Source organism: Marmota flaviventris, chromosome 5, assembly GCF_047511675.1.
Source record: "Marmota flaviventris isolate mMarFla1 chromosome 5, mMarFla1.hap1, whole genome shotgun sequence".
Taxonomy (NCBI): Eukaryota; Metazoa; Chordata; class Mammalia; order Rodentia; family Sciuridae; genus Marmota; species Marmota flaviventris.
Window position 1 is genome coordinate 73,762,288 of NC_092502.1, and position 26,041 is coordinate 73,788,328.

The 26,041-nt window shown below is 37.4% G+C and overlaps 1 long non-coding RNA gene across 1 annotated transcript in view; it reads left to right on the forward strand.

Annotated features, from left to right (window-relative positions):
- The window catches only part of LOC139705696 (uncharacterized), a 101,349-nt gene extending 92,018 nt beyond the window's left edge, over nucleotides 1–9,331 (forward strand). Inside the window, exon 5 of the long non-coding RNA XR_011707506.1 lies at nucleotides 9,267–9,331. This is a non-coding gene — a long non-coding RNA (uncharacterized lncRNA). The remainder of the gene's footprint in view (nucleotides 1–9,266) is intronic.
- Nucleotides 9,332–26,041: the final 16,710 nt, after the last annotated feature.

Here is a 26,041-nt window from a genome sequence, read left to right on the forward strand (position 1 = left end):
TGGCCTTCAATCCTTAGCATTCCTTGGCTTGTCACTACATAACTCTGTCTCTGCCTCCATGTTCAGGTGACATTATCCTAGGTGTCTCTCTTCTCTTCTTACAAGGACGCCAGTCATTTTGAAAACGACTCACCCTGCCTTAACTAATTACATCTATTCTAAATAAGACCAGGAGGCCAACACATGAGGGAATGGATTAGCTAAATACTGTAGTCCCCTCAGATAGGCATTCCCCTTCGAAAGATGCTATTGTCTCTCATTTCCATCAAATGTTGCTGATATCTATACATTGCCACTTAACCCTTTAAAATAAAGGTAGAGATCTTCACATTGTTTGAAATTTATAGGAACTAAATTACAGCTCACTTGTTTTGAAAAGTGAAATCCACCTGTGTTTTGGTCCATTTGTTATAGAAAACCACCAGGTTCTACAATGATAAGTAAAATGAAAACAAACACATCCCTGCTGTTACTCTATTCAATCTCTTTGTTGAGCAAAGAAATCTATTAACAGTTTAACTTAGGATTTCCAAAATATATTTCAACATAAAATCTGATTGTTTCTTTGAGTATGTGGTAGCTATTTTTTGTTATGTGGTAGAACACATTTGGAAATGCCCTGGACACTGAGACCCTTTGAATGATGTCTGACTCCATGTTTCCATGAAGTCATCTTTTCTGTGATGAAATAGGGGAAAGACTCAGTGTCAAATTCTCTTTGAGTTAGCATTTCCAGTAGCTTTTAAAATACCATCATTTTTTTTTTCTCAGTGGAACAAATAATGAGAACACTTTCATAATTTCTTTGCTGAACTTTAAAAGATCAATGCCAGGGACAGAGGATAGGGGAAATGGGGAGAAATTACTTAACAGGTATAGAGATTCTTTTTGGAAATATACAAATGTTCTACAATTAGATAGTGGTGATGTTTGTGCACCTCCTCGAATGTACCAGAAGTCACTGAATTATACTTTGAAATGATTGAATTGGTAGATTTTATGTTATGTGAATTTCAATTCAATGATCTGAAAAAAAAGATGATTGCTGTAGAGCCAAGATTCGTTTTTTACAGTTAGAGTGGGCAAGCAGCATCAGGTAAGGGTACAAAACAAGTTTTTTGTTTTTTGTTTTTTTTCTTTCTGAAAAGATGGCTATATTTCTCAAACTCTTCTTTTGTGATTCTTATTCTCTCTACTTTTCTTTGTTTTAATTTTTATTGTTGGTTGTTTAAAACATTACATAGTTCTTGACATATCATATTTCACACATTTGATTCAAGTAGGTTATGAACTCCCATTTTTACCCCATATACAGATTGCAGAATCACATCGGTTACACATCCACTGTTTTACATATTGCCATACTAGTGTCTGTTGTATTCTGTTGCCTTTCCTATCCTCTACTATCCCCCCTCCCCTCCCCTCCCCTCCCCTCCCCTCCCATCTTCTCTCTCTACCCCATCTACTGTAATTCATTTCTCCCCCTTGTTTTTTCCCTTTCCCCTTACTTCCTCTTATATGTAATTTTGTATAACAATGAGGGTCTCCTTCCATTTCCATGCAATTACCCTTCTCTCTCTCTTTCCCTCCCACCTCTCACCCCTGTTTAATGTTAATCTTCTTCTCATGCTCTTCCTCCCTACTCTGTTCTTAGTTGCTCTCCTTATATCAAAGAAGACATTTGGCATTTGTTTTTTAGGGATTGGCTAGCTTCACTTAGCATAATCTGCTCTAGTGCCATCCATTTCCCTGCAAATTCCATGATTTTGTCATTTTTTAATGCAGAGTAATACTCCATTGTGTATAAATGCCACATTTTTTTATCCATTCATCTATTGAAGGGCATCTAGGTTGGTTCCACAGTCTTGCTATTGTGAACTGTGCTGCTATGAACATCGATGTAGCAGTGTCCCTGTAGCATGCTCTTTTTAGGTCTTTAGGGAATAGACCAAGAAGGGGAATAGCTGGGTCAAATGGTGGCTCCATTCCCAGCTTTCCAAGAAATCTCCATACTGCTTTCCAAATTGGCTGCACCAATCTGCAGTCCCACCAGCAATGTACAAGTGTACCCTTTTCCCCACATCCTCGCCAGCACTTGTTGTTGTTTGACTTCATAATGGCTGCCAATCTAACTGGAGTGAGATGGTATCTTAGGGTGGTTTTGATTTGCATTTCTCTGACTGCTAGAGATGGTGAGCATTTTTTCATGTACTTGTTGATTGATTGTATGTCCTCCTCTGAGAAGTGTCTGTTCAGGTCCTTGGCCCATTTGTTGATTGGGTTATTTGTTTTCTTATTGTTTAATTTTTTGAGTTCTTTGTATACTCTGGATATTAGGGCTCTATCTGAAGTGTGAGGAGTACAAATTTGTTCCCAGGATGTAGGCTCCCTATTTACCTCTCTTATTGTTTCTCTTACTGAGAAAAAATTTTTCAGTTTGAGTAAGTCCCATTTGTTGATTCTACTTTTCAACCTAGGATTTCCTTGCAGATATTTAAAAATTTCTTGCTTATTGGTGCTATGGACTGATGTGTCCTTACCTCAATTCATATGTTAAAACCCTACCCCCTAATACCATATTATTATAGATAGGGCTTCTAGGAGTGTGGTAGCCTGGGTATGATTAGTATGTGTTCTCCAGTGGTTTATGGTTGGAAGCTTGGTTCCCAGTGTGGCACTGTGAAAGGTGGTGGAACTTTTAAAAGGTGAGGCCTAGTGGGAAGTAATTAGGCCATTGATGCCATCTCCCTGGAAAAGATTATGTAGATCTTGTGGTACCCCTATTAGTTTCTCAAGAGTAAGTTATTGTAAAAGAGTTCTCTAGCTTCATGATGCCATGATCTCATCCACCAAGATGTGTTGCATGCAGGGGGTCTTTATCAAAGTTGCTGCCATGCTGTTTGGAATTCCAGCCTCCCAAAATGTGAGCTAAATAGACCTTCCTTTCTTTACAAATTCTCAATCACAGGTATTTTGTCATACTAACAGAAAATTGGACTGATACAAAGAGTTAATAAGGTTAAATGAGGTCATACAAATGGGAAGATACAATTCTTATCCAATAGGATTTGTGTAGGGAGGGAGGGAGAGAGGGAGAGAGAGAAAGAAGAAGAAGAGAGGAGGGGGAGGGGGAGGAATAAGAGGAGGAGGAAAAGAGGAAAAACACTCTATACACATGAACCAAGAAAGGGCTACATGAGCACACAGTGAGAAGGCTAAGTCTGCAAAGCCAGAAAGGGACCCCTCATCACAACCCCACTATGTAAGCACCCTGATCTCATACTTTTAGTTTCCATAACTGTGAGCAAGCAAATTTCTGTTGTTTAAACTTTCCAGTCTGTGGTATTTTGTCATGGCAGCCCAAGTTAAAACACTAGGTTTGTTGAATATTACCATTATAACAGCTCCTGCCAGTGTTTCCATAGAGAAACCTACAAAAAGCCTCCACATTTCAAGGAAATGTACTTCATCTGAATTTGGCAGGGAGTGGCTATGTCACATTTTTCCTCAGTGTAATTATGCCATTGTTTACATGCAAGAAAACATTTTCCAAGTCCAGATATTGCTAAATATTTTTGGTGCTGCAATTACATCTACTTCTCTAGATCTTATACCTGCTTCTTCTAACTGGGATGTGGGGGAGGGAAAACTTCAGCACTGGGATGTTGAGAGCCACAGCCGAAGGGGCCCCAGCAAACTTCCAGCTGCCAGCACCAGCTGCCAGCTGATGATTGGCTCACAGAGGCCCCAGCAAACTTCTAGCTGCCAACTGATTGGCTCCTCTGCGGTGATGCTCATTGGGTTGTTTCCCCGCCCTTTCAGACCACGGAGCTGCTCATTGGGGGACTTTTTTTTGGCTCCGCCCACGTGACCCAGCTAATCGGCCTCAAGAGCAGGAGGAGTGGGGGAGGTTGAGAGGCTTGTGGGAAGCCGGTGGTGGCAGTTGGGCTCTGAGGGTTTTCCTGAAGAGCTGTGTGGTGCTATGTGTGTGTGTTCTAAAAATAAAGTTTGTTTCTTTTGACAAGTGGCTCCTGAATTGTGTCCAGCCAGACTGCTGCACTGGGAGAACTTCAGTGCTCCTTCACACCCCCGAAAGGAACATTCCCTTTATCCCTTCAGTGTGAAGCAGGGGCCGTCACTAACTTGTCTTTTAAAATTACTTCCCTTGAATAAATAATAATTGACTCATAAAATTTCACATAAAACATCACTTTACCAGCTTCCCTTTTGAATCATCAAGATAACTGAGCAAAATTATTAGTTCCTTGCCTAGAATAGGCTTTTAAAAGTAGAAGATTTATATACACTATAATATATGCTGAAAGAGTTCCCATTTGGTAATGTCATAGCATTAAATAAAGTGAATAACCTTCTTTTTAAGTTTTATTTTTTTTAATTTAGATTTTGATAGATACTATATTCCCATTGGGTCTAATATTAAAAAATACGAAGAGCACACACTGAACACTCTCATTCTCATTTTTTTCTTTTCCCTGTAATCCTTTCCTGTTCTCTCAGATAATCATTTGATTTCATTTCTTTGTATCCTTCTGGGGCGGTATTTCTCAACCTTTTAAAAAATTATCATTCCCCCCAGGGAGACTTTTAAGATACACTTTTCCTGATTATACACCCACATTTAACACATAGATATATCATGTATCTCTTTTTTGCACTGTATGTGAGTCTTTGTTTTATACACAGAAAGATTAAGATACCTCCTGCCCAAGAACACAGCTTTGCCCCTTGGAAGTGGTATTGCCCCACTGGAAATGTACATTCCAGAGGAGTTTTGTTCATATGCATTTATTGTGATGAGATGTCATTGAGTTTGAAATACCAATAATATCTCATGGTAATATTTCCATAACATTACATTAAAACATCTTAATCTATTTTTATGGGTGCAGAGTGTTTTGTTTTACAAATTCAAATTAGTTTATGTATGAACAACCCCAATAGGGCTATTTAGGGCATTTCTAATCTTTTAAAATATGTTGCAATGAATAGACTTGTATGTGTCAATCACTGACTTCTATGGTAAACTAAAGAGACTGTGATTTCCTCAACAAGCTTGCTTTGATAAGTACAGACTATGCCCCATTCCTTTAAATCTTGGTGAGCTCCATGCCTGCTTGAATACCAGAATGTAGTAGAAATAATACTGTTCTAGTTTCTGTACATTAGGGGACTGAGTCTATTTTAGAATACTTGCTGTTGGAGCTAGTTGCCAAGGTGTGAGGAAGTCCAAATGGTCCCCATGGAGAAAAAGATCCCAGATGGCAGCCCCAACTGCGATTCTAGCCAAAAGCCAATACTAGCTTACTGGCCATGTGGACGAGCTCTTTTGGAAAGGAATAACAGATAATTGGAATAAAGTCTTTATGTTATTCAACTGCTCATCACCATTTGACATTAATTATGATTGCTTCTTGAAATACTCACTTTCGCTTGTTTCGGTGGCACTACACTCACAGTTTTTCTGCCAGCGGTTTCCCAACAGTCCTCCATCCTCCATCCTCCCAGTATTGCTTCCTTCAGTGAGAGAACGCCACACCCTGGAGTCCTGCCTCAGCAGGAATGAGGCTGCCCTGCCAGCCTCACTGTGCTCCTGTCCATACTGTGGAAGGAGCTACAGCTTCCTTTCCCTGCCGAAGGAAGCAGGTGCTCACACTTAACTGGCTTCCCTGATAGCTGACTTATGTCTTGGAAATATTTCAATGACAATCTGTTTTCTGCACTGTCACCTATCAACCTTCCTACTCTCAGAAAAATTTACATATATTTTGCATGGGTAATGGCTGGAGTCAAAGTCCATTATGACTATGCACAGGGGATTTTAATTCTTATCCAAAATATAGACATTTAACCCCAAATAATTTACAAGTACTTCATTCCCAATGGAGGTTTAATACAAAGTACTGCATTTGGTTGATTGCTTGTATGTTGTGGCATAATACATTTCTATTGATAAAAATAAGTATGTTCTTAAAGGTAGATACATAATGCCTTGAGAATAAGTAGTCTTCATAACTGCTCAGAAGAATATAGAAATATAGTCATCATGCCAAAAAGTAAATAAGACTATAACAAATAGATGCACCATTTCATTCATTTCAATTTTTACATGATATTGGAATGGAATAATGACTTATATATTACATCTGTCAAACCTTTAAGAACTCTAATAACTTTTTGGGCTGTACTTGCCATTGTTAATGAATGCTATTTGTAAGAATATAGAACTTTTCTGGGTAACATGATTAGAGTTATCTTTAATGAGTTTTGTTTTTATTCTTTTCATACCTGCTATATGGGAGCTACTGTTCTTGACCATATTCCTACATCTAATGCAGAATGTTTCTCAGACTAGAGTTTATGATAACCCAATGAAAAGTGTTTCAAATCATTCTCCGTAACAATATACCAGCTACTATATTTTCGTAGTTCTGAGATCTAATCATAAAATGACATGTTTACATTTTCATGGCTTCTTATGTTATCAGGTATAACACAATATGATAATTGACACAAAGGTGATCTATAGAAGATAAAATTGGCACAGAGAATGGAATCTAACCATCCCTGGGGAAATCAAGGAAGACTTCTGTTATGGTTTGGATGTGAGGTGTCTTCCAAAAATTCACGTCTGAGACAATGCGAGAAGGTTCAGAGGAGAAATGATTGGGTTGTGAGAGTCATAATCCAATCAGTGACTTAATCCCCTGATTGGGATTAACTGAGTGCTAACTGAAGGCTGGTAGAGTGTGGCTGGAGGATGTGGGCATTGGAGGTGTGGCTTTGGGGCATGTATTTTGTATCTGGCAACTGGACTTTCTCTCACTGCTTTCTGATCATCATGTAAACTGCTTCCCTCTGCCATACTCTTCCTCCATCATGTTCCTTGAGCCCTGAGGAATGGGGTCTGCTATTTATAGATAGAGACCTCTGAAAATGTGAGCTCCAAATAAACTTTTCCTCCTCTACAGTTGTGCTGGTTGGGTTGTATAGTCACAGCAATGAGAAAGCTGACCTAAACAACTTCATTGAGAAAACAGTGCTTGCAGTGAGTCTTCTCCACATGTGTCATCTTTTCTCTCTGTTTCCCTTTGCACTTAGCAGCCCCCACCACTCTAGTTTATCAGTAGCCACCAGAATCATTATTATAACTTTTGGACCCATGCATCTGTGCATTAATATGAAGGTAAATATCTGTATACCTACTTCTTGAACTGAGAAAAATAGAGAGGGGACATCACATACTTGTCTATTCCAAAAAACAGAGCCCAAAACATCACCTTGTGGATTAGTCCACAAAACACTTTTTAATGTCTGCATCTGATGCCTCTGAGTTCAAGGTGCCTTTGGCAGCTCCCACTTCCAGAATGCTTCCCTTCTAAATGTATTCTGGGCGGCTAGCTTCTTCATTATTCCTTTTCCATCTGTTTTCTTTCAGGGATTCCTCATAATTCTCTTTTGTTTTCAAGATTTAAAATTTTTCCTGTCATTTATTAGGATTTAGGGCAGAAAGAGACAGAGTCTTGTGTTCCCAGAGCATCATCTTGATCCAATCTCCAGAGCATTCATTATTGAAATTTTTTATGAGCAATGAACCATGAAATTGTGTATAAAGGCATGTTTGAAATGTTTCCCAACTGTTTCTGAAAGACTTTTTTTCCTTTCTTTACATTGGTAAAATGTTTCTAAATACATAAAGCATTTTCATACAAATTATTTATTACTTCCTAATATAACTTGTTTTGACTTGGCTCTTTTTAAATGGTGTCTATTTTATGTTGGATTATGAACATTAAATAAAGTTAAAAATATGGAATATGTGGTCTGTTAGGGATTGTCTTGAAAAGTAGGGAAGGAGAATTTCCCTCAGAACACCAATTGTAAGCTGAGTTTAGGAAAGATTGAAGGAGAGGTTGGTGAGGTGATTCCTATGATAATCTAAACACTAATTGAAAAGACCCAGGATTAAAGTGCAAATAGTTGAAATGAACAAAAAGGTATAAATGAAAGAAATAGTTCAAAAAGATAAATGTCCAGTCTTGGTAAAATATTGGCTGTGACAAGAAGAGGCAGATAGAGGGGACTCCGAGGTTTTCAGTGTAGTCTGCAGGAGACAGTGGCATCATTTATGGAGAACGAAGCAAGTGCCTCCTGGCCCGGAGTGCACACACTCACTCTGGTGCCATAAAACAGGTGCTGTAAGCCCTGAATTCAGGAGAAGTTGATTTCATCTTGGACCTCATCCAAGAAAGTTTATTCCTGGAAGTCCTAGAAGAATTTCATGACAGCATATTTTTTTCATTTATAACATGATTATGCAACTCGCATGTAATAGAAGAATCATAAGTAAGACTCTAGAGTATTTGCCTATTCTGAAAATTAGCCCAAAGCTCTGAAAGAAATTTGGAACGGCCTATAAAGCCAAATTGATGAAGAGTAAGAATACCAAAAAAAAAGTATAACATGACCTGTATGTTGATCCTGACTTGGTTTAGACCCATGTTCACGACCCCAAGAAATAATGTTACCATGAGACTGTTAATAGTAGGATGACCTGATTAAAGACTGGGCAGATAAAGTTGCCTGTGGGATGGTAGATATTTTTGGACTTCTCAGTAAGATTCCTGGAACCATTCTGTTTTCAGCATGGCCGGGCTTGACCTCCTCTTTCAAACTTTGGAAAAATAAATAACTACAGGTATGGGAGGGGAGGGAAGGGGTGAACCAGCAGGGTGCAAAGCTGTGCCTGGCTCCAGATCCCCAGCAGATCTGTGAGCCCATCAGTGTTGCCCTTTTAAGACCTATCCCCCACCTCCAATCCCCCATGGCTTCTAACAAGTTTACATCTTTGATTTCCTAATTTATACTAAACAGCAAGAGGAGGTACTGTGAAACATTTCCTGGCATGCCTATCTCTGGCTCAAATATTGCTTGTTTACTTTGGCAAAAATGTTTCCATCTGAAAGTAATTTGTCCTTTCTAAACTTTTTATCATTTCTCTTTCTATGGATGGATATTTTGCTGCAACATCTAAACTGTGCCTGGGATTTTCTCTGGGCAGCTAGAACTAGTGTCTAACTGGTACTGTGATGTTCCTTTCTGAGTGCCTAGCAGTCAAAGACAAAAATATGTGCTCAGAATGACTCCATCTTAGATAAAAGCCTTTCAGTGGGTGACAGACATGGAGCAAGCTGTCTAAGCTATAGCTTGCAGCATTGGGAATGACCTCTTTTAATCATCTTTTTCAGGCTCAACAACTCACATTATATAAGTCAACTCATGGTAGATGATACAAGAGGCACATGGGCAGCAGGATCTAACCCTAGAGCTCTGCAGTAGAAAGTAAGAGAAATTAGTCTTTTACTTACTTAGTCATTCATTTTTTTGGCTTGTTCTTTGGTTCGTTATTAATATGTAATTTTTCACTTTGTTCATCTTTCTTGGTGGGAAATGGAAATGAATATGGAGGTTTTTGTAGGAATTTCTCTGGCATAGAAATGTTTCATGTTCTCCTATTGGTGATGGATGCCCTATAAATATACATGTTAAATGTAGATTAGACTAGACCAGATGATCCTGATGCCCTGGAATTGGTGGAAGAGACCTAGTCTGTGGAAAAATAAAATCATGAAGGTAGATAAAGGTTTAAAAAATAGAAATTAATTTTGAAGGGGAAGGCAGAAACAGACTTAAAACAGACTTTTAAGTCACTGATTCTCATGATTGAGTATGCATTGGAATCTCCTGAAGGGCTTGTTAAAACACAGACTGTCAGCCCTACTACCAGAATTTCAGATTCAGTAGATCTGGAGTAATGCACAAAAAGTTGCGTTTCTAACAAGTTCCCAGTGATGTTGATGCTATTGGTTCCAGGGATCTCACTTGGAGAACCATTGCTCTGGATCATTTTCTCATTTTTAGGTGCTACAGTCTGAAAGTGAGTATAGTGTTTGAATTATAAAGTAGACTCAAACAGTGGAAGATTGAATAAGTCATTTGAAAAATCCTTAGAATTGATTCCTGGCTTGGAACTGGAAGGGATGGCCACTCTGGACAGTGGCTACTGTCACTTCCTGTTGCTTTTAGATATCACAGGAAGGTGCCATCCAGGGGATAATAGAAAAAAAACATATGAACCCATTTGTTTTTTCATTTAACAAATATTTTCTTATTATGTTCTACTCCCTTTTCTAGAAGTTGGATGTTTAACAATGAACAAGATCAACAAAGATTTGTCAACTCACGGAACTTGTATTCTTTAATATAGTGAAAAGAATTTAATTCAAGAAATTCCTTGTTCCCAAGGAAGACAATTTAGTGATCCATCAGATATTTTTATTGGTCACCTGCTCTAACCCTACTACTGTCATTCTCAGCTGGGGCTAGAGTAAGAATAAAACAGAATCCACACACTCAGGAGGCTTGAGGCTGCTAGAATTTGATTTGGGGAGTATTTGTTGTGAATGCTCATTTCTCACTAAATGCTAAGCTATATGATACTAATTTCAAGGTCAGTTGATCAGAGGTAGGGGAACCATTATGTGGGCTGGAGAACTACCAATTTGGCTTTTGGTTCTGCTCTTTTGTCTGTAATGTGCACCACTTGTGCTCACGGTAAAGCCAGTACTACACAACACCACGTGGGCCTATGGCCTGGCCTAGTTCCTTCTCAGATCAACTGGATGTGGTGATCTCTGTGGACCACGATGTGCAGTGACAAACACTAGGTCGAGGCTCCCACGCTTCCTCCTGGCACTCCCAGCCCTGCTTTCCAGGGAAATATGCAGGCCAGCTTCCATTTGTAAATGGAGCACATGAGCTTTAAATTCTGCAAAGATTTCCTATTACAGCTGTGTTTTGTTATTGTACAGCAATATTTAACTAGAGTGTGTCTATAAACAAAAATCTGAGGTAAAATTACAAAGAGAACAAATTGACACACTGGAAACAAAAGCAACTTAAAATGACAAGAAACTGAAACAAATAAAAGGAAGAAATACTGAAACTGGTGTGAAACTTACAAAAAAAAAAAAAGAAAAATCCAGCACTGAGTGTAAAACTATCTATTGAAAGTATGGATAATCAATTGATCAATCAACCTATCAATACATCTGCTCTTTTTATCAAAAGAAAGCTTAATAAAGGACAGATTTAAGTTTACGTGATTTTTTTTTTTTTTTTGATGACTCTGGAAACAGTGAACAAGTCCATTTGAGTTTTGTCAAGCTTCAAGAGCAAAAAACAGATAAATCTTAGGGTCCCGATCAGAGGGTGGTCAGGTGCTGGAAGCATCCCTCCTACTGCAGGTAGGGAGAGGTGCAGAGTGTGGGTTCTGGGATTCACATGAGGCTGGTGACACTCTCGCCTCTGCTCTTAAGCACCCACCTCATTGCTTTAGACACAGTACTTGATACAGACCTGGGTGAAAGTCCAAGACAACTGTCTGAGAAAGAATTCATGTCTTAAGAGCTCCAAAATCCAATCTCAGGATGTGAGGAGGTTTGTTTAGTTGGCTTATTATGTGTGTTAAGGAATGAGTGTTATGGGTGGAAAGGGCTTTGAGCTATGACACAAGACCACTGGATCCTTCAGTGACTGTGTGACCTTAAGCGAGTCCATGAATCTCTATAGGCATCATACATTTTTATTTGCTTAAAATAATCTATTTTATATTTTAATAATTCCATTGAAAACAGCTAGATTGTCTATGTAGGTAGAAAGCATCCTAAGTGGAAACATCCTAGGTCCTCCCTCCTGGTTATCCCTCCTCTGGCGGCAGGTGTGGACTAACAAGGGAGGGAGGGACAAGGAGAGAGGCCTCTTGAGTTGGTCTCAAAGAGTCAACCAAACCTGTTTCCTCTAGGATCTCTCTACACTCAGGTCCTTTCTAATAACACCACAGCAGAGGGCACAAAACAGGACTTTTGTCTTTTCACAAACATCCTTATAGTTGCCGTTGGTTTTTCTTTCATCTTTCTTTCCCCCTCTAAGATATCTTTGTTGTTCGTTTTAGCCCAATTTCATCCTCATGAAAGTACTTTTGGGTGGTTGGTCCTGTGCAATTTGTCCTGGTCAACAGCCCCTAGGGATGGTCTTGCATGTGGGGTTAACATGGAAGTATTTTTTTTCTTAAATATTAATGAAATCAGCCTCTCCCAAGAATGTCTTCGAATCCCCTAAAGGTTCTTAGATGTTGCAGTTTGCATTTATCTATTTACACTAGCAAAGTTGTTGTACAAACAGGCACTTGGCAGTCTGTCAGTCAGGGTCCTTCTGGCTTCACATCACAGGGAGACAGAAGTGTGAGTTAAATGAGCCCAGCAGGCATTTAACCTCTAGGTCTGGAAAAATCCTGACTCATGGAGTGATTTGAGAGGTGGGACTTCTTTTTTGGTTAAAAAACTCAAAGTCCCTCAAACTAAAGTCTCTCAAAGTAGTGGATAAGAGCTAACATTGAATGGCTACTCTGTGCCAGTAACTGTGCTAATAATCCCTAGAACAACTTACCATGTGGTGGAAGCATTCTGTTCCTATTTTTCATTTGTGGAAACTGAGGCACAGAGAAGATATATTGGTCAAAACTAATAAGTGTTGCATACAGTTTATCTTCAGATCCTAGGCTTTTAACCATTGTTCTACACAATCCTAATGCAAATGTACTCCCTAAAGGTGTGCACTTTGGCATAATCACTTTCTGGAACAATTTAGTAACACCTATTATAAGAAACACTCATTCACTAATTTTACTACCTTAGAAAAATGCATCCACTCATTCATTGTGAGGCACTGGTTGTACTACTGTTTGTGTTAGTGACTTCAACAGCCATCCATAAGAATATGGATGAATAAACAATACTTAACACATACTGTGGAAAAATACATCGCTATTAAAAAAGAACAAAACAAATGGTATCATACAATTTATATTAGAGCTTATTTTCTCTGTATATAAATGTGTGTGAAAAAAAATCTGTAATAATGGATGCAGAATAATAGCAGTAGTTATTTCTGGGAAGAGCAGAATGGAAGATAATAGGGCTGGTAATCAGAGGGGCTCTGAAGCTATTGGTAAAGTGTTCATTATTTTCATGCTTTATTATGAATTTTCACTTTAATATCTATTTATGTAAATGAAAATAGAAAATAAAAGATGGATAGACATAAATTAATTGATTAAAAATATTTTTTCCTTGTAAGGTTTTAGCTGTAAAAATATCCCTAGTAGGATTGTAGAATCATAGGATGGTGGGGCTGGAAGGGGCCCTAGAGATTTTCTAGTATAATATGCACATTTCATTAATGGATAAACTGGAGCCTGAGAATTACATTGCATGTCTATAGTCTGGCAGAGTTCTTGCCTCAATAAAGCTGGGCCTTGGAGTCTCTGGCTTCCTCTGAGTTTTCATACTCTCCTCATCATAAGCTTGTGCATGCATGAGCCATCAACAGGTAAACCCCTGCAAAGTGCTACCTGTCAGATCCCAGGAGAGGTTGACCCACGCAGGGTGGACTTGGTGTATGAACATTGATAACCCTCTGCACGAAGGGCTGCTCAGCCCCCAGCAACAGCCTTGGGCCAGATTTTTTCACAGACTTTATGACAAGTCTCCCACATGCATATTCATCATGAAGGAGTGTTTCTATATTTAAAACTACATTTTTTGTTTGTTTTGGGTAGCTGTGTGGCTTGGATTTTTGTTTTTAATTCTTCTTTGAGAATAAAGAAAAGGAAAAAATCCTACATTGCTTTCAGCTTGTGCAGCCTCCCCAGAGGTGTGAGATATAAACACAGTCTGTTTCCTGTGTGGCTTTCCCAAGGGCACTGAAAATGTGATATTTAATTGACTGTTCCATGTCTTCAGTTCCTTGGTGAAGCAGCAGACAGACACAGTCATGAAATGAGAAAGAGCATCTGTGGTTGAATCATGGGGAACAAGAGCAGCTCAGGAGAAAAGAGCAGCTTCCACATGCAGTTCAGACCTCAGAGGGATGCTTAGAGGGGGTGGTTTATAAGTTTATATTAAACCTAAAAAAAAAAAAAAAAAGAACGATATTTAAGAAGTCTGAGAGGAACCACATTTTTTTTTTTTTTTGCATTTTCTTATATTCTTTTGCCCTTGCAATCCAGTCCAAGCTGAGCTATCTTGGCATGCTGTTAAGAAAATAACTTTGGTTCTCATTTTCATAGGAAGGAGTAGTAATAACAGTCAACTAACTTGCTAAGTGATAGTTTTAATGATTTTTTTTTTTATAATTTGATTTTTGCAATTGACTTTCTTTTCTAAGGCAAAAAGTAGGTTTACAGAAAAATTGAGTGGAAAACTAAAAGTCCTCATGTAGAACCCTCTTCCCTCCAAAAGTTCTTCTATTCCTAATGTTTCTCATGGAAGTGGCACATTTATTATAATTGATGAGCATTATTTTTTTTTTGAGAAAAAGGAAAAATAAGTTTTATTGCTTTGCTAGCCTCCTGTCTAAAAGCCTCCTGTCTGTGATTCTGCCCATCTAGGAGAGCAGGGGTTTTTTAAAAAAAGTTGATTCAAAGTATACATTCCATGCGTTCTGTCAGGAGTTGTATTTCACTTGTTAGTTTGAGAGAGAGTCATTTCTGAGATCTTCTGGTACCATCCCCAAAGTCTGAATTATTTGGTTACTATGGTGAGTGTGTGCTCAAGGACAGATAACTCTACCTAGGATGGGGAAGAAAGGTAATCCTGTTTCCTCTGAGATTTGGGAAGGGAGAAAGGAAGAGAAAGAAACATGTCTATTTTAAAAATAAGTTGAATGGGTCTGTGGGTTGTAGCTCAGTGGTAGAGAGCTTGCTTAGCCTGTGTGAGGCACTGGGTTTGATCCTCAGCACCACATAAAAATAAATTTAAAAAGTAAAGGTATTGTTTCCAACTACAACTAAAAAATAAATATTTAAAGTAAATAATTTAAATAAAGGTATTGTGTCCATCTGCAACTAAATTTTTTAAATTAAAATAAGTTGCAATGCAGAGCAGAAAGAGCTATAGTCAAAGCATAAAGTAGGCTACCGTTATATGTCTCCACTGTCAGTTTCTACATTCCATTTATATGTCTCTAAGCTACTTTTTACTGAAAGAGGGTGAAGTTGGGGGAAGTGACCTATGAGGTGAAGTGTGGACAGTTAAGGGCTTTCAGCATCAGGGCAATCTAGAGGTCCACAGTGGCAGATGGCAGGTGCTGGACAAGGCATACAGTTGGCAGAGATCATGCTAAAACAATAATAAACAAAACAGCAAAGCATTACTTTTTTGTAAGTAATTAGCACAAAAGCAATTAGAATTTCAACTAGTCTATGAAAATATCAACCTATAGTTATACCAGTGAAAAATAAATCAAGTTTATCTATGTAGGAGTTTAGGAAGATTTTTTAAGTCTATGAGATCAGGCTCAAATTAACTCAGGACAAACTTATGACTCTGGAGTCCTCTGTGATAATTATTAGGAATTCCCACATAAGAGCCCCTTCTTTATAGCCTCCAGGTTTTCTTTTGGCAGGGCCAACACAAGTATACATCTCAAGTTACAATAAAAAAAAACAACAACATTGTCCTTTCCTTTAAATGTCCATGTAGGATTGTGCTTTGGCTATCCTCTCCTGCCAAGTGTTTAAGACCAAGTTGGTCAAAATTGACCTTGTTCCTATCTACTGTTAAAAGTCAGCTGAGATTCCTCAGAGATTATTCTTGGAACATGTATGAAGTCTCTTAGTTCCTTTAGTTTTCCTCTGACAGTGATGCTATCTGCTAGGACCATATATGGCTCCTCTTGGAAGCATCAGGGACATTTATCTTTCCAATGACTCTCCCATTTGCAGAATCAGTACTGATTGGCTTCCTCTACTCTAGGGTCCCCTCGCTCCCCTGATCAGCAAATCCAGTGACTTACCAGTGTTTCAGGGCCCATGTAGGGGTCCCAGATGAATACTATTAACTAAAGTCCATGGTTCACACTAAGGTTCAGTCTTCATTTTGAAGAGCCTATGGATTTTGACTAGTGTATAATGACATGTATCTACCATTACAGTATCATAAAAAATTATTTCTCTGCCCTAAAATTCTCCTATGCTCCACCTATTCGTCCTTGTCTTGCTGGCCCCTAACCCCTGGCAAACACCAATCTTTGTCCTTGTAGTTTTGCCTTTTCCAGGATGTCACTGAGATGAAATCATACAGAATAATTCTTTTAAAATTGGGTTTATTGAGACAAATTAACTCTTTTCAGGTACTAGGGGCTGTGACTGTTAACATGTGTATACAGTAGTATAACCATCAACACAACCAAGAAACAGAATGCTTCCCTCACCCAAAGATGTTCCCTCGTGCCCTTTGTATTCTTCATATGCACTTTCGATCCTCACAGCAAACCTCTGAGGAAGTAACTCTTCCTCTATCCACTTTACAGTGAAGAATCTAGGCACAGCATGTATTAGAAGGCACAGTGACTAAACTGACAGAGCCAAGATTTGAACTTTGGCAGTCTGAATCCAAAGTCCATGTTCTTACTGTTTGGTTTTAGTGCCTCAGCGTTCCATTTGTATACTCTAAAAGTGGATAGAACATACAATCAAAGAAAAAAAAAAAAAACTTCCAAATTTTTCTAGTAAAGTACATATGGCCCCCCAAACAGATGTGTGACTTTCTCAAAGTGCCATGTCATTTGTAGGATGAAACTAGAACCTTGGACTCCCAGCTTTAGATATAACCTCAACGGTATACTTTGCTCAATGTGACTCAGTAAATATTTGCTGAATAAAAGAGGAAAGAGTACCCCCCCCACACACACAATATGTCATATATTTGGGACAATATGGGCAGAGGCACAGGGGTTTAACACAATCAGCCTAACTGAGGAAGAAGAAACTAGAACTTAGATACAATGGCAGAGTAGACAATCACTGATCATAGTGATCCAGAGGGAAATGGTCTTTACTGACGTCTTCCCATGTGCCAGACATTTCATAAGGGTCAATTATCTCACCTGAGTTTCACAGAATCTTCCAGAAGTGAATTCTTGCAACCTCCATTTCTTACATGTGACTATTTAAGCTTCAAGTGGTTAAGAAACTTGTTCAATGTCACACACATAGTGATTGATAGACTGTAATTCAAACTCTGTTTTGTCAAAATCTAAAACTCTTTTTTTTCTACTGAAGCACAGTCTTTCTTAGGGGTTAAATTAAAGACTAATCTGATAAATCCTTTATCAGTTCTTAGAGAAGCAAAAGGGAAAAGTATTAATTTAGGGAACTGTGTTCACAGTGTTACATATTCAGGACAGGGAGTGATGGAGGAAGAGAATGGAAGTAGGGTACCCAGCTAAAAAGGTTGTATTGAATAATGGTGACACTGTTGGGAAGGAAAAATATAGGTGTTATTTGAAACAAAACACAGCAATGAGAAAAATATACATTTCTAAGAGAAATGGGAATGGGGGAGCAGTTAAGGTTAACCATGAGATTTGGAACTATCAGAGAATGAAAAAAAAATATATGATACTGCCTTAGAAAGAAAAGATAGGCCTGAGAAATGGAATCATGTGGGTGGGGGAAGATGATGACATGCTTAGTTTGGGACATGTTGACTTGAAAATGATGGCTAGAGACATAAAAGGAAATATGCTGAAATATTTGAAAATATGAGTCTAGATAAAAGTCAGGGCACAATATCAAACTGGAAACCTTCTGCATTGAATAAAGTCATGAGTCTATCAAGGGAAGAAATTTCAAACAGAACCTTGAATCACATCCACAATGGGTGATAGAAAGACAAAGAGAGTCTAAGAAAGTTACTAAATAGGGAATAACTAGAGAAGTAAAAGGAGAGCAAAGATGGGCAGATAGATGGCAGGTAGGTAGGTAAATGGATAAATAGATGGATAGATCAATGGATGATAGAAAACTCTTTGCTGTAGATAGACCGGGAAGTTGTCATGAAGAATATATTTAGAAAAAGTTTATAGAAAAAGTAACTAACAGTCAAATAGCATAAAGGCAGTGTATTAATTAGGACACTGGATCAACTTTCTATAACTAAGAGATAAAAAGGGCAGTGTTAGATGGTTCAGGGATAGTATGGTGATTCCATGATCATCAGAGTCCCAGGGAACTTCAGCCTTAATGCTCTGCCTCTTAAAACTGGTCTTACTTTTCATGGTCTAAGTTAGTTTCTCCACTTCTGTCTGACATTTCTTTTCAAGCCTGCCGGAAGAAAATGGAAACAGAGAAAACCTGCCTCAGAAGTTGCACATATAACTTCAGTTTGGATCCCATGGTCACACCTAGCTTCAAGGGAATCTGGAAAATATGTTTGAGCTGTCACGTGTCCAACAGGTTTCAACTCCTAAATGTGTAATAAGGAAGCATGGACATTGGGGGAAATCCTCACCATAGATGAAAGAATAATAATTTGGAAAAGACCCTTGAATTTGACAAGTTGTTGGCACTTACAGATGTCCATTAAAGACAGGTGTGGTGGCACACACCTGTAATCCCTGCAGTTTGTGAGACCAAAGCAGGGGAATAGCAAGTTTGAGGGCAACCTGGGCAACTCAGCCAGACTCTGTTATAAAATAAAAAATACAAGGGACTCGATACGTACCTCAGGAATACAGTGCTTCTGGGTTTAATTCCCATACTACCTACTCCCAACAAAACTCTATTTAACTCTTTTTTTTTTTTTTTTGCATCTGTTCTTGTTTCCTTCCAAGCCATCTTCCATACTTCAAGTTAGAAATAAGTTTCTAAGGTGTAATTCCTCTGCTTAAAGCTTTCATTGGTTCTCCAGTATTTCCAAGATAAAGTCTCATACTCTAAAGATCGCTATCATAGTTAAAACTCTCTCTTTACTCTTTTCTTTATTTTTATCCTTCACACACCCTATTGCATCCTATATTCATATGTCGCTCTGTTTTTTTTTCCTTTTTCTTTCTTTTTTTTGGTACTAGGGATTGAACCCAGGGGTGTTTTGCCAGTGAGTTACATCCCCAGCACTTTTTATGTTTGATTTTGAGACAGGGTATTGCTAAGTTGCTGAGGCTGGCCTTGAATTTGGTATCCTCCTGCCTCAGCCTCCAGAATCACTGGGATTATGGGCATGAGCCACTGTGCCAGGTTCACTCAGTTGCTTTTTTTTTCCCCAGTTGACTAGAATGCAGTGCTTTTTTCTTATGCTTCTGAGGTATTGAATCCCTAGTTCCCTCCTTTTGTATGCTTTCTCCTACTTTGGATGGATTCCTGTCTTTCTTCAGGTTAGATACCACATCTAACATGGTGCTTTCATTGATCTCCCAGGACTGTGTTTTGCCTGTATCTATTTATTCCAGAAGTACTCTACATGTCCACATATACCACTTATCCAAATCTGCCTTGGCTTCTATGTGCTATCCACAAAACTATTAGTTCCTTGAAGATAAAGATAACCTCTATTCAAATATGTGCATCCAGAGGTTCTTCCAGGGCTAGAATAAAGTAGGAGATCCAAAAGTATTGGTTGAATAAACAAAAAGCATAACTCCAATGAGAGAAAGACTCAAAAGGTATCATTTATTAAAGCAAGTGAAAATACTTATTTTTTCTGCCTGCATAATGTTGTTTATAAGGCTTAGGCTTCTCTGCTTCATAATGAGACACTTTTCACTTCTGCTGACAAATGACAAAGAAAATGAATTACTTTGACAAGGAACATTCAAGTGTGGCATTCATCTTACATTCTGAAACATTATTGGATGCCATGATTCCATGTCTTAGAGTTAGATTGTTTTTGGCAATTCCCATTTCAAGGAAGGAAAAATTGCCTATTGTAAAGGAAACATCTATAACTCACTATTTAGCAGGGCTTTTAGAGCTTATTTGCTCATTACCATGGCAACCACCAGCTCAACACTGTGCTGTAGTATTCTTGTCTAGACAGCACCAAATTCATCAACACTTCCTCTTTTGTATGCTTGATTTTAAACAGGCAGGTGTATATCCAAGGTGCTACTGAAAAGATTTTTCTCTCCATGTGGGCAAAGGAGAGTGTTAAAGGCATCCTGTGAGAATCTAAATGGCTAACACTGAAATCTTCACTGATTTGAAAGCATTAGCATTCATCTGTGTTTTTCTTTTTTAATAAAACCTTACTAGAAATTAAAAAAAACTAGAAATATATCCATATGGCTTGCCAACTATGTCTAAAAATAGTTGACGTGAAAGAAAGTGCTCACTAGCTTTTAAATCTTACAAAAAAGAGTCAAAATGTCTTTTGTGTTCTCCTTGTTACCATTATTCAGACATAGTATCAAATAGATACCCAAAGCCATAAATCATACATTTATTAGCTTAAAGTAGCTGAAGTATTCTTTTTCAATGGAGGAAAGATCCAGTAAGTTCAGTCCCCCTGAAACTCAGGGTCTTAGCATACCTGAGGCAAGAGAACTTCCTAGGAATTTCTTGGTCTTAAATCTCTGGCAATGCAGTAAAACCAATCAGCAAAAGTCCTTCAGGAGTATTCTGAAATGGAAGAATGAAAAAACACATGTACATTTCCCCTAAGAGCTGATATAGCTATTTCGATTGACCAGCTGGTTTGAGAAGTTTATGGATATGCAACTTTGAATTACATTTGTATACAGGTAAATATGTGACTGGAGACTCTGTATGCAATTTATTTTAATTTGACGGTAAATAACTTGAGTCAGGTAGGGACATGTGACCCAAACCTTACATTCACAAAGACCATCAAATTTAGAAATTTGACCTTGTCACTAAGCAAAGATATGCAAATAGTCAGAGACAGGATTAGAACCAGATGGCATTCATCAGATAAACTTAAACTTGGGTCCATTACTAGACCATACTGCTTTGAAGAACATTATAAGTTAGTATAGTTTACAATCACCATTATTGTTGCATAGTCAGAAAGCAATTAACAAAGATCAAGTGGAATTTATCGGTGGGATACAAGGATAGTTCCACATTTGTAAATCAGTAAATATGATATACCACATCAACAGAATGAAAGATAAATATTATGTGATCATATCATAGGTATATGAGGAATGTAACAGAACAAAGAACATGCATGACAAGCCATAGGTTGTGTGACTTGGGAATATCACTTGAACATTAGGCTTAGACTTGTGGAGAATGCCTGTGGCTATAGGCAACACAAAACTCAACTTCTGTCTCTTAGTTAAATGAAATTTTATAATTTGATGTCACAAAGTCCAGAAGCAAACTGCTGAACCAATATTTCTGTGTTTGTTTTTGTTTTATCTTTTGCTTCCTGGTTATTTAATGGCTAGGATAACTCCAGTTCTTAAATTCATATACAAGGCAGGCAGAAATAGTCATGAAGGTCTATTAAAGAAAAACAAGAAACATAAAGACTTCACAGAAATGCTAGGAGATCTTTTTTTCATGAATCATTACCCTGGATTGTATCATATACCATTAGCAGCAGGGCTGGGAAAACAAATACCTAGATTGAGAAGAAGCACATCTCTCAACCACAAATAGGATTGTGTTAGTAACGAGGACTGGACAATGTGATGAATAGTTATCAGGGAGAAAATTGGGTCTGTCATTTGCCCCCTCTGTAAAATGGTCCTAATCTCTGGGTAGCACCTAATCTACCAATCTGATAGAGTCTCATGAGATTCAAGTAGAATAAAAATATGTGAAAAGAGCTTTGCAAAACATCATGAGCTTCAGTTTGTATCTGGAATGTCCCCCAGAGGTCCATGTGTCTCAGGTTTAGTCTCCAGCTTGGTGCTATTGGAGGTGGTGGAAACTTTGAGAGGTGGGGCTTAGTGGGAGATTTTAAAGCATTGGGGATGTGCCCTTGAAGGGTATGATAGGACCTCTTTGTTGCATCCTGACCATGAGGTGAGCAGCAGTGCCTACCATGTGCTACATGCCATGATGTGCCCCCTCACCACAGGTCCAAAGCAATAGGACCAACTGATCATGAACTGAAACATCTAAAACTATGAGCCCAAATAAACTTATGTTTATAAGTTGATTATCTCAGGTATTTGCTACAGTCATGGAAAGTTGACTACTGCACTGTACAAACTAATATGCATATGATATGAAATTATTCAACACTGAATTAAATCACAGCAGGCACAAAAAATTTCATTCAGAATTCATATTAATAAAATAAATTTACCTTCTACTTCTGACAGAGGACCTTAGATAATATTATACACTAGACTAGCATGCTTTTTTTTTTTCTTCTTTTGCAATGTATAGGACTGTCACCATAGCAATGATGGTAACCATAACAGTTAGGTCACCAACACTTCATTACAATTTAATGACAGGAAGGGAAGGAAAAATATCTTGTCATATTAGTTGTATGGGAGAATTTTGGTAAGAACAGACTGTAACTTGGCCAGGACATCTGCACTCTTAAGAAAACAATACAGAAAGCCAAAATGTCAGTTTTATAGCTGATTTCAAAGAGTCAGTGTTCTAAGGCATGGTGTCCTTAGGTGTCATGTGGAAATATGGGCTGAGTGGGAAAAACTCACATATTGAATCATTCATATCATCTCCCATGATTCTGGTTATTTCCTTCCATCCTCTGGACACAGAATGTCTTCTGGTCCCCTTGCTATAGTAAGAGCCAACCATATCACACACTCAGATTCTCATTTAATTTTTTAAACCAGTTCATCTTGCAATAATCCTGTTAAATATTAGGGTACAACTTTGTTAAATAGTACTTGCTATGGTCGATATAATTTAAGACCATGAGAATGCATGCTAGCCATGTTCTGTTAATCTTACTAAAGGGGTATATTTTCATGAATATTTAGTCAGTAGAGTATAATACAGAGACATGGCATCCCATTCTGATACCTCTGAAGGTATCACTAAAATATGGCCATTTTCCTCTGTTGAAAAATTTACAATTATCTTATCTATAAAATTTTAGTAGCTGTTTATTTAATTAAATTGATATTCAAAGATTTTTAGTTATCTTCAGTATAATTCTTTAGAGCTGTTTGCATATACAGTGCCACATAATGTTGTTTCAATTAGTGAGTGATCACATACACAATGATAGTCCCATTAGATTAGATTGAAGCTGAAAAATTCATATTACCTAGCAATATTGGAGCCACCATAAGGTCCTTTTTTCCCCACCTCAGCATTATTTATTGATCTGATTAAACCATGACAAAAGTAAAATTAGATTTTTCAGTAAGCAAAATTTATTCTTCTTAGAGGCAATGCACTTTAATCTATCATAAGATCATGTGTTTATGGTGATGCTGGTAGAAAACAACTTACTAAGCTGCCAGTTATATAAAAGTGTAGCACATACAATTAAGTGCAGACATAATACTTAATGAGAATTAATGACTATGTTACTGGTTTATGCATTTACTACAGTATACTCTTTATCATTTAGGATGTACAGCTTTTGCTTATAAAAGTTTGCTTAAAACAGTATTACATGTTATTGCAGCCAGCAGTAGCCTCGTACATCTGATGTTTACCACATCTCATGATTGCATCAAGAGGTTGTTTTAAGTGACTATCTGTACCATTTATATATATATATATATATATATATATATATATATATATATATATATATATATACACACTGTATGATGTTCATACAATGACAAAAATGCCTAATGCCACATCTCTCAGAATGTATCCCTGTCATCATGTGATACATGACTGTACATCAAATAGATATGCATACATATCTGTTTTTACATATGTGTCATATAAATCATTACAAATTTCAAGTAATTAAGGGATTGTGGAGGATGACAAGTCTGAAATTTGTAGAGCAGGCTGGTCAACTAGAAACTCTTAATCAGGAGATGATGCTATGGTCTTGAAGCAGAATTTCTTCTTCCTTGAGAAAACCTCTTTTTGCTCTGTAGTCCTTTCAACTAACTGAATGAGGCCCACTCACATAATCAAGAATAATTTTCTTTCTTTAAAATAATGATTATAGAACAACCAATAAAAATAAATAAAATAAAATCATGATTATAACTCCACATCAGCACCTACATTTAGTATTTGGTTGAATAACGAGCTATGATGGCCTTGCCAAGTTGACATATAAGACAACCATTGTCATGTCGTTTAGCTTATTCCTCTAGCCCTGTGATATGCAATATGGTAGCTGGTTACCACGTTAAGCATGTGAAATGCAGCTTGTCTGAGTGGAAGTGTCTTACAAGCACGAATCCACATCAAACTTAGAAGACATACTATAAATAAAAAGAACATAAAATAACTCACTGATAAGTTTTATATTGATTACATGTTGAAAGTGATAGCATCTTAGATATGTTGGGTTAAATGTAATAGTTATTGAAATTAATTTCACTATTTAATTTTACTTTTTAAATGTGGTTTTTAAAATTGTTAAAAATACATATATAGGGGGATGGGATTGTAACTCAGTGGTAGATTGCTTGCCCTGCACATATGAGGCACTGGGTTCAATTCTCAGTACCACATTAAAAAAATGAACAAATAAAATAAAGTCATTGTGTCCATCTACAACTAAAAATATTTTAAAAGTACATATATGGTACACACATTTATACTTCTTTAGGGTGGTGCTCCTTTAGCCTCTGTTTTTTTTTCCCTGTAATTCAGAAATTAGACTCTAAAAGTTTGATTAGAGTTAAACTTGCCCTGTAAGATTACATTATAAGCAATCTTCTATATTTGTTATGACAGTAGAACATACTATCTTTTATACTATCAGTTGTTTAGAGTTTGGACACTAGATTGAGGGATGCCTCTCTGATTCCTCTAAGATAAAATTATCTTTTCCCCCTTATAGCCAGAAAGCAATCCACATGATGTTACTTTATCACCATACAAAAATCTGGTTTCTCATCAACAATTCATCTAATGAATTTAATAGCAATTAATAATCCCTGCCTGAATCAATAATTTCATCAGGAATAATTTCCTTTTGCATAATTAATTGTCATTTTTTTTCTATAAAGTAGAAGTTTCCTGCTCAATTCAGGCCATTTTGTTGCTATAAATTCTTATTGAAAAGATAGGATAAGGGGCTGGGATTGTAGTTCAGTGGTAGAAGGCTTGCCTAGCATGGGTGAGGCACTGGGTTCAATTCTCAGCACCACATATAAATAAATAAAATAAAAGTCCTTCAGCAACTAAAAAAATATTTTAAAAAAGAAATAAAAGATAGGATAAATTCTTACCATTTTAAATTACCAGTTTTTAGAATAAGGAATTAATGTATTTCCTTACTGAAGTAATATCTGCACGAAGGTTAACAAAATACTTTAATCTTGCTTTCTTTAAAAAAATCATTATGAACTCATGGATTTAAAAAACATATTTCAGCCAACTTCAATTTTTTATTTTTTGCTTGAATTTTCACAACTTAAACTGTGGAAACTTGTTAATAAGATTTCAAGTTTCCTTTGACACAACCTCATCAACCCTGGAAAACTTTCTTGTTTTCTGGTATAATAACCTATTCCAGGCTTTGGAGTTAGGGTTAAAGGAGTGTTTTACTAACACAAGAAATCCACACATGAATAAGGCACCCAGAAAGATCCATGTGTGGATCGCTAAGTTCATAAGTAAAAACGTAGGACACCCTATTTTAGTTACATCCACAATGAAAATCTCTCCTCCGCTTGGTTACCAGGCCTCTGCAGACTGCACTGCCTCCTCTGTGTCCCAAGCTGATAGGAATTTCTAGAGCTAATGATCCACAATCATTGCCCACACTTGCTGGGAAATAAGACAGTTTGGAATGCTCTCTCCCCCTACTCTAGGGCTCTGGAAGATAACTCAGACTGTCTTCCTCCTATTCCTCACTTTCTTCTTTAATGCTGGCTTCTCTTTGAAATGTTCTGTCTTCTACCCAAGGCAATAAATACCACTATTTTGAGATAGAAGGCCAAGGAAAACTTAAAGAAAAAAATGTGTGTTTCCAAATTTATTTTTCTTCATATTCCTCAGGAGAGATTTACTGTTCTT